General features: G+C 38.2%; 1 long non-coding RNA gene across 1 annotated transcript; it reads right to left on the minus strand.

Annotated features, from left to right (window-relative positions):
• Window positions 1-6,240: 6,240 nt before the first annotated feature.
• LOC142173794 (uncharacterized) lies at window positions 6,241-7,085 on the minus strand. Its single transcript, XR_012703144.1, has 2 exons — window positions 6,749-7,085; window positions 6,241-6,561 (listed from the first exon to the last, which is right to left on the minus strand). It is a non-coding gene; the product is annotated as an uncharacterized LOC142173794 (long non-coding RNA).
• Window positions 7,086-9,492: the final 2,407 nt, after the last annotated feature.

A 9,492-nucleotide genomic window follows, 5' to 3' on the forward strand; every position in this document is an offset into this window, starting at 1 on the left:
AGATCAGGAGTTTCCTAGGTTTAGCAGGTTATTATTGTCGGTTCGTGGAGGGCCTTTCATCTATTGCAGCACCTTTGACCAAATTAACCCAGAAGGGTGCTCCGTTTCGATGGTCTGATGATTGTGAGGTAAGCTTTCAGAAGCTCAAAACAGCATTGACTACAACACCGGTGTTAGTGTTGCCTTCCGATTCGGGGATGTATACAGTGTACTATGACGCTTCACGCATTGGTTTGGGTTGTGTATTGATGCAGGAGGGGCGAGTTATTGCATATTCTTCACGTCAATTAAAACCCCACGAGTAGAATTATCAGGTACATGATTTGGAGTTAGATGCGATTGTTCACTCCCTTAAGATTTGGAGGTATTATCTTTATGGGGTGTCCTGTGAAGTTTATACTGATCATCACAGTTTGCAGCATTTGTTCAAGCAGAGGGACCTAAATTTGAGGCAGCGCAGATGGCTGGAATTACTAAGAGATTATGATATTTCTATCCTATATCATCCAGGTAAAGCAAATGTAGTTGCAGATGCCTTGAGTAGAAAGGCAGAAAGCATGGGTAGTTTGGCTTTCATTTCAGCAGAAGAAAGGCCATTAGCTTTGGATATCCAGTCCTTGGCCAACAGACTTGTACGGTAAGATATTTCAGAGCCCAGTCGAATTCTTACATGTGTCATAGCTCAGTCTTCACTATTTGAGCAGATCAAAGCTCGCCAGTATGATGATTCACACTTAATGGTTCTTCGAGAAACTGTGCTACGAAGTGGTGCCAAGGAAGTTACTATTGGTGCAGATGGTGTTCTGTGACTCCAGGATCGTCTGTGTGTTCCTAATGTGGATGAACTGAGGAAAAAGATCCTGGAGGAGGCACACAGTTCTCGGTATTCTATTCATCCAGGTGCTACGAAGATGTATCGTGACTTGAGGCAGCATTATTGGTGGCGACGAATGAAAAAGGACATAGTTGAGTATGTAGCTAGGTGTCTAAATTGCCATCAAGTTAAATATGAGCACCAAAGGCCAGGTGGCCTACTTCAGCAGATGACTATACTAGAGTGGAAATGGGAACGAATTACTATGGACTTTGTAGTTGGGTTGCCGCGGACCTTGAGGAAGTTTGATGCAGTTTGGGTGATTGTTGACAGGTTGACCAAGTCGGCACATTTTATTCCTATTGTGACTATGTATACTTCAGAGAGATTGGCCCAGATTTATAGTCAGGAGATAGTTCGGTTGCACGGTGTGCCAATTTCCATCATATCAGATAGAGGCCCTCAGTTTACTTCACATTTCTGGAGAGCGGTGTAGAGTGAGTTGGGGAACCGTGTAGAGCTCAGCATAGCCTTTCATCCGCAGACAGAAGGGCAGTCAGAGCGGACGGTTCAGATTTTGGAGGATATGCTCAGGGCATGTGTGATTGACTTTGGAGGTCAGTGGGATCGTTTCCTGCCTTTGGCCGAGTTTGCTTATAATAACAGTTACCAATCCAGCATCGAGATGGCTCCATTTGAGGCTTTATATGGTCGTCGATTCCATTCACCTATCGGATGGTTTGAGCCCGGTGAGACTAAGTTATATGGTACTGATTTGGTAAGGGATGCCTTGGAAAAGGTAAAGTTGATTCAGGAGCGACTTCGTACAGCACAGTCCAGACAGAAGAGTTACGCGAATCAGAAAGCGCGTGATTTATCCTTTATGGTAGGTGAAAAAGTTCTCTTGAAGGTTTCGCCGATGAAGGGGATTATGAGATTCGGAAAGAAGGACAAGTTGAGCCCAAGGTTTATAGGCCCATTTGAGGTGTTGAGACGAGTTGGGGAGGTTGCTTATGAGCTTGCATTGCCTCCCAGTCTATCGGGAGTTCATCCGGTTTCCCATGTATCTATGCTCCGGAAGTATCATACTGACCTATCACATGTGTTGGACTTCAGCACAGTTCAGCTAGATCAGAGTTTGGGTTATGAAGAAGAGCCATTTGCCATTGTTGATAAACAAGTTCGCCAGTTGAGGTCCAAGAGGATTTCTGCAGTAAAGGTCTAGTGGAGGGGCCAACCAGTCGAGGAAGCGACTTGGGAGGCCGAGGAGGATATGCGGAGCAAATATCCAAACTTATTTACCGAGGAGGACATGCGGAGCAAATATCCAAACTTATTTAACACTCCAGGTATTATTCTAAACCCGTTCGAGGACGAACGTTTGTTTAAGAGGAGGAGAATTTAATGACCCAACCAGTCATTTTAACTTTTAGAAACCCGTTCCCTAAAATAAAACTCCCCGGGCATGCTTTTATTAATTTATGACTTACGGGGATGGTTGGTTCGGAATTTGGAAGTGTGTGGGTTGAAATCGGAACACTTGGTTCCTTAAGTTAGCCTTAAAAGGCCAAGTTTGACTTCGATCAACATTTTGAGAAAATGACCCCGGAATCGGGATTTGACGATTCCAATAGGTTCGTATGATGATTTTGGACTTGGGCGTATGTTCGAATCGGGTTTTGGATAACCCGGGAGCGTTTCGGCGCTTAATAGTAAAAATTAACTATTTGAAGGTTTCAAGTTCTTTAAATTTGGTTTGGAGTAGGTTTTTGAGGAATTGAAGTCTGTTTGGAATTCCTAGTTTGGGAATAGTTCCGTATAATGATTTAAGACTTGCACGCAAAATTTCGTGTCATTCCGGGTAGTTTAAGTACGTTTCGGCGTATTGGAAGTAAATTGAAGAACTTGAAGTTCTTAAATTTGATTCAATTTGGTTTGGGGTGTGATTCTTAGATTTGATATTGTTTTACACGTTGCGAGAGTTCGAGCAAGTCCGTTTTATGATTTTAAACTTGTTGGTATGTTCGGACGGGGCCCCAGGGGTCCCGAGTGTTAACCGGACGAGGCTCAGATCAATGACGGAATTTTGAAGAGGAACTGAAGCATTCTGCTTCTGGTACGTTCGCACCTGCGCTTGTATAGCCGCAGGTGCGACTCTCGCAGATGCGAGGTTTTATGCGCAGAAGCGAAAAAGGGAAGGGAAGCCTGCCATTACAGGTGAGGAATCTCGAGCTCACCTGCGAACGCGCAGGTGCGAGAAAAATGGCGCAGATGCGGAAACTGGGTAGCCAAGCTAAGCTCGCACCTGCGAGGCTTTTCCGCAGGTGCGAAAGCTACAGGTTCGAACACCTTCCGCAGGTGCGAAAAACCTATCTGGGCAGAATGGTTAAAAAGTCGGGGCTCAAACATTTTGAGCCCATTGTTCCTCCATTTTCGGCCGATTTCAGAGCTTTTGAGAAGGGGGTTTCAGCTAGCAATTGAAAGGTAAGTTAATTCCACACTCCTTGATTTAAATACATAGATTATAGGTAGATTATAACTAGTAAATCTTAGAAATCAAGATTTTAGGTGAAAAACCTAAATTTTTATAAAAATGAGATTTTAATCACGAAAATGGTTATGGAATTGGATAGAAATTATATATTTGAGTTCTTGAGATTATGTGTAACGTTGTCATCCAAAAATTTCCGGAATCTGGGCACGTGGGATCGGGGTGAATTTTAGGAATTTTACCATTTTGGATAGAGTAATTTAATTAATAGATGAATTTCGAATTATTGAATATATATTAATTATTTTATATAACTTTTGGATAGTTTCGGATTTTTCGGCATTGAATCGAGAATTTTACGCGACGCGACAATCGAAAAGTGGACTTTGAGATGAGGTAAGTCTCTTGTCTAATCTTGTGATGGGGAAATTACCCCATAAGGATTAAATTAAATAATTATTGATAATTGCGGGGGCTACGTACGCACGAGGTGACGAGAGTCCGTGCGTAGCTACTATTAATGCTAAAATCCGGGTAGTTTAGGACTCAAAGCATGAATTACTTGTGTAAATTGTATTTCTTATTTAATTAATATTATTTGATATATCTATATATATATTGTGAATTGTTAGATCAAAATATTAAAGGATGGAAAAATTTATATGTTTGATTTTCTGTTTAAATTAATTAATTGTTAAAAGAAATTATTCTTCCTCCCGAATTTATCTCATAATAAATATACTCTCCTTTCGGAGGTACATAAGAAAATGTCCTCCTTTCTTGTGGAGCGGGCCGAACGCCTCGGCAGGATAGATGCATCTATGGATCGCGCCGCATGTCCCTCGGCAGTGTACACGACACTCTGGATCGGGTCGTACGTCCTCGGCAGAAATCGTGCTTAATAATAATAATAATTACACGATACTTTAATAATTACACGATACTTTAATAGCTTATTTCAGCTTGCGAAGTTAATTGATAAATTGGAAAATCCTTGGAATTTAATGAATTATTACTCTTGCTTGTTAAATAATTAATTGTTATTCCTGAAAATGATATTTAATTGATAAATTAGAAATTATTCGAATTTAAGGAATTTAATTAATATATTGAGAATTGTTGCATTTGAAGAATTTTGATAATTTCCGTTGATTAAATAAATTATTGTAAATTATGTAAATCATGTTGATTTATATATCCTAGTTGTATTTCAATTATTATTATTGCCCCATAGTGAGTGTCAAAGTCGGTCATCTCATCTCTACCACTTCGAGATTAGGTTTGATACTTACTGGGTACACGTTGTTTACGTACTCATACTACACTTGCTGCACTTTTTGTGCAGGAACTGAGGCAAGTACTAGTGGAGGACTTATCGTCTTACACCCACGTTATCCAGGGACATAGTGGTGAGCTGTTTCTCTGATCCGTTCTGCAGCTACTAATGTCTCTCTTTGTATTTTAATTCTGTCTATTTTTATTTCGGACAGCATTTGAGGTTTTGTATAATCTACTAGATTCTCATACACTTGTGACACCAGGTCTTGGCACACACATTGGTAGAGTTTGAATTTTATTATATTTTTTTAGTTTTAAAATTTTATCAATGTATGCTTAATTTATTGGTTGGCTTGCCTAGCTGTAGAGTTGGGCGCCATCACGACTTATAGGTAAAATTGGGTCTTGACAGGGTCGATATCGACACTTATTATGACCACGCCGGGCGGATTATATTGTTATGCATGTGACCACGCCGGGCTGGTAGCACGTTGAATTGGTCGTGCATGCGTGTAGATATGGATCTATCCCCCTAGGGTCACCCTCTCATGTTTCTCTCTTTATGGAGTACACGCGGATATTGAAGAAAACTGATCAGTGATTTGGTACGGATATGGAAAGGTTGAGCAAAATCTGGCTAGTGTTTGTTTTGGATTTTGCATGTCATCTTTACTTGCAATTTTCTTGGTTATTTACCTGATTCATTTGCATATCATCCTTATATGATGTATCATTTACTGAGCAGAGCACTTGAGTAATCGTGCACATACAGATTGTTCTCTTTGTGCTTTATACTTGATCACATTACTATTCTGTGCTTGTTGAATTTATGAAACTGTACATGTTATAGCACGTATCATTTATAATTCTTGCTTATTTTACCTCGACGAGATTAATTATAATACTTGCTCAGTACATTGGATTGATTGTACTCATGCTACACTCTGCACTTAATTCTGCATATCTAGGTGTCGGACCCAGTCATCAGTAGCTGAGGCTTGGAGCAGAGCGGATCATTGAGAGACGAGGTAGAACTTCATTCTCGACCGCAGTATTGTCGTCTCTTTTCTTATGTACTATTGTCTTTATTTCAGACAGTATTGTATTTGGTAATTTTAGACTTGTATGTCCGTATTGGAGCTCACGACTCTGTATTTACCAGTTCTGGGGATTTATCTTGTATTGGCATTATTATATTATTGAGGTTTTAGACTTATATTATTTCTGTAAATTCCGCTATTTTGATTCCTTAGTGCTATGTCCGATTTTTCTAGCAAGTGTGTTACGCGTTATTACGAATGATTGGATTTTGGGTCGTGACAAGATAATTATAAGAAAAAAGAACCTAACACCATCTACATATGCACTAAAATGTTAAATACATGTAATAAATATATGATGAATCATACAAGTACTAAAAAGCTAGTGCAAAAAGCATTCCAAATGGAAGATATTACTCTCTCCGTTTCAATTGATGTGACCCTATTTCCTTTTTAGTCTGTATCAAAAAGAATGACATCTTTCGTTATTTGGAAACAATTTACTTTTATGCAATGATTTATAGCCACACAAAATATATGTGTCTCATTTTACACCATAAGTTCAACAGCCTTCTCTTTTTTCTTAAACTTCGTGCCCGGTCAAATGAATTCACATAAATTGAAACGGAGAGAGTATTATTCATTAACGGGAAGTCACATCACTTTTTAAATAATCGTACAATATATGAAAGACAAGGAAACAATAACATACAAAGGAAATTGTTGTACTACTTCCACTTAGTTACACACATTGCCAAGCAAAGCCCTATGCGTACATGCGCAACAAACCCAACAATCACTGCAATCAGACGAATGCGGAGTACAACTTCGAAGACATGTGTTAAGCTCGGGAAGTAATCTCCTTCCAAATCCTGAGAGATCACGTTCAATATCCCGTGTAGCTATAATTTGCGTCTTTGAGAGCCACGACACATTAACTGAAATATATACCATTATAATATTGTTAGAATTAAATTATAACTTATATAGCATGAATACACATTTACGACATGCTCAAAAATAAATACACATAAATGAATAGGGCCACATAATTAGCAGCGCGTATATCCACGCTTACAGTAGCATTAATTACAATTTAGAGATTAAAGAGAGATGAATACTAACTGATGGATGCCATGAGAAGAATAGTGAATACAAAACCGAATTTGGGCAATGCCATTGGAGAAATAGCAGTATTCTCTTTATGCAAATTTTGGTGTGAGCATCTCTTGTTCACAGAGGCCGTAATTTATACACATCCACTACCGAAATGGCCTCTAATAAAGATTAAGGTTGTTGCTTTGATCCTTCTCTTATTATTTTCTTAGTCTAAGCATGAAGAAGCATTAAAATAGTTAGAGAAAGATAGTTTTTAATCAATATAAAGATTTGACAGAATCTCAACTCCATTATTTTGGGAAGACTTACATGTGGCATGACACCTTGTATTTCACAACATGAAGAAGGCTACTGCCTACTAAAATATGTGATTGAACTACACTACTTCAATTTATAAATGAAAATTGTAAACATTTTCTTTTCTAGTTTATACATTCTTGTGATCGGAACATTAATTTGGTTATAAAGATTTTTGCAATGGAAAGTCCTGATTGAATTTTTGTTGTATTTCTCACTAGATTAAGCTAGCGATTTAACGTATAAGTTTAGATTACATTAGGGGTGTTACTTGTGTATAATACATAAATGTAAATTAGGCAATGTAATAAAATTAAAAACAATCAACTTAAATTTAAATAACATCGTCTAAATCACTTTAAAAATTCATATGTACCATTCTAAATTTTAAGCTTATAAAATCTGGAATTAAAATAATTAATCCACCCATTTCAGATAAAGTTTTTTATTTCTACTTAGATAAAAAAAGAAGAAGAGCTAAACATCTAAAGTGTTAACATTTAACGAGGAAACTTTGTAATAAGCATTCAGAATGAACTAAAAATAAATTGAGTAAGAAAAGCCATCATTTCATGCTTTTGTAAATTTTGTTTCTTAATTAGTACTCCAGGGGAGCCAATTAGTATTATTCATTTAATATTCGTATTGGTAATAATTGCACTCCACATGATCTATTTTATGAACTAACTGTTAATTTGTTTTTATTCTACAAACTCAGATAAAGATGGTTGCGCTGATTCATAAGATACACGTGATGAGAAATATTGATGCATATCCTTCTCATTTATAGCATCGTACTACCTTAATCAATGTGAACTATTATCTTTTTTATTTCTTTGGTTAGATCGTTATGAACTGAAGGTTGAACGTTATTTTTAATTTCCACTAACTACGCAATGAATAATGGATCTACAGATTTTGCTATTTGAATATGCACACTAAAAGATACAATCAAACTAATAATTCACCTAATTAAAGGAAATTGTACTTTTTCAAATAACCCAACTTCTCGTTTTGAACTTTAGTGTCATTACCCAAAATTTTACCAATGATGGTAATTGTCCCTAATCTCCAAGACTAGATAAGTCAACATTTAATATACATCAAATCAGATATAGCAAGATATAAAATAGCGAGATAAGTCTTCTAAACAACAGAAAGCATAAAGATACTACTACATCAAATTTCTCAAAACCTGGTAGTACGGAGTCATGAGCTCTAAAGTAAGATGCAATAGAACCTCTTAATAATACTGATACTGCCTGAAATAATACAAAAAGTATGATATAAGGAAAAGGGGACCAAGGGCCTGCGAGTGATCATACAGCACTACCTCGAGTCTCCTTTGTCAGCTGCAAAACACCCTCCTGAGTCCGATACTGTCAACATCCGAATCTGCAAAACAATGTGATGAAGTATATGTAACGACCCGGCCGGTCGTTTTGAATATTATAACCACGTTCCCCCATTTATTATTCAATTTATGTCTTGCAATTAATTTATGACTTATCGGGTTAGTTGGTTCGGGTCCGGAAGGAATTCGGAATGAAATGAGACACTTAGTCTCATAATTGAAAATTTAAGTTAGAAAAGTAGACCGGATATGGACCTATGTGTAAACGATCTTGGATTTGAATTTTTATGATTCCAATAGCTCCGTATGGTGATTTTGGACTTAGGAGCGTATCCGGAATATTATTTGGCGGTCCGTAGAGGAATTAGGCTTGAAATGCCGAAAGTTTAATTTTAGGGAAGTTTGACCGGGGGGTTGACTTTTTGATATCGGGGTCGGAATCCGATTCTAAAAATTGGAATACCTCTGTTATGTCATTTATGACTTGTGTGTAAAATTTGAGGTCAATCGGACGTGATTTGATAGGTTCCGGAGTCATTTGTAGAAATTAGAAATTTCAAAGTTTATTAGGTTTGAATTTTGGTGTAATTCATGGGTTTGGTGTTGTTTGAGTTGATTTGAGAATTCGACTAAGTTCGTATGATATTTTAGGTCTTGTTGGTATATTTTGTTGAGGTTTCGAGGGCCTCGGGTGAGTTTCGGATAGTTAACGGATCAATAATTGAAATACAACAGATGCTGCAATTTCCTTATGTTGGAAATTTCTTCTACGAGAATCGAGCCCAGAGTCGAGCCCAAACAATCGAGCCTAGAATCGAGCCCAAATAAATCGAGCCCAGGGTCGAGGGCTACGATCAAAGAAAGGGTCGAGGATCAGGATTGAAGCCATGATCGAGCCCAGGGTCGAGGGCCACGATCGAAGGCAGGGTCGAGGATCAGGATCGAAGCCACGATCGAGCTCAGGGTCGAGGGCCATGATCGAAGACCGGGGTCGAAGACATGATCGAAGGCCAGGGTCGAGGGCCATGATTGAGGGCCAGGGTCGAGGATCTCGATCGAAGGCCAATATCGAGGTAGAACCGAGGCAGTCTAGGCAGAA

Source organism: Nicotiana tabacum, chromosome 19 (genome assembly GCF_000715075.1).
Source record: "Nicotiana tabacum cultivar K326 chromosome 19, ASM71507v2, whole genome shotgun sequence".
Classification (NCBI taxonomy): Eukaryota; Viridiplantae; Streptophyta; class Magnoliopsida; order Solanales; family Solanaceae; genus Nicotiana; species Nicotiana tabacum.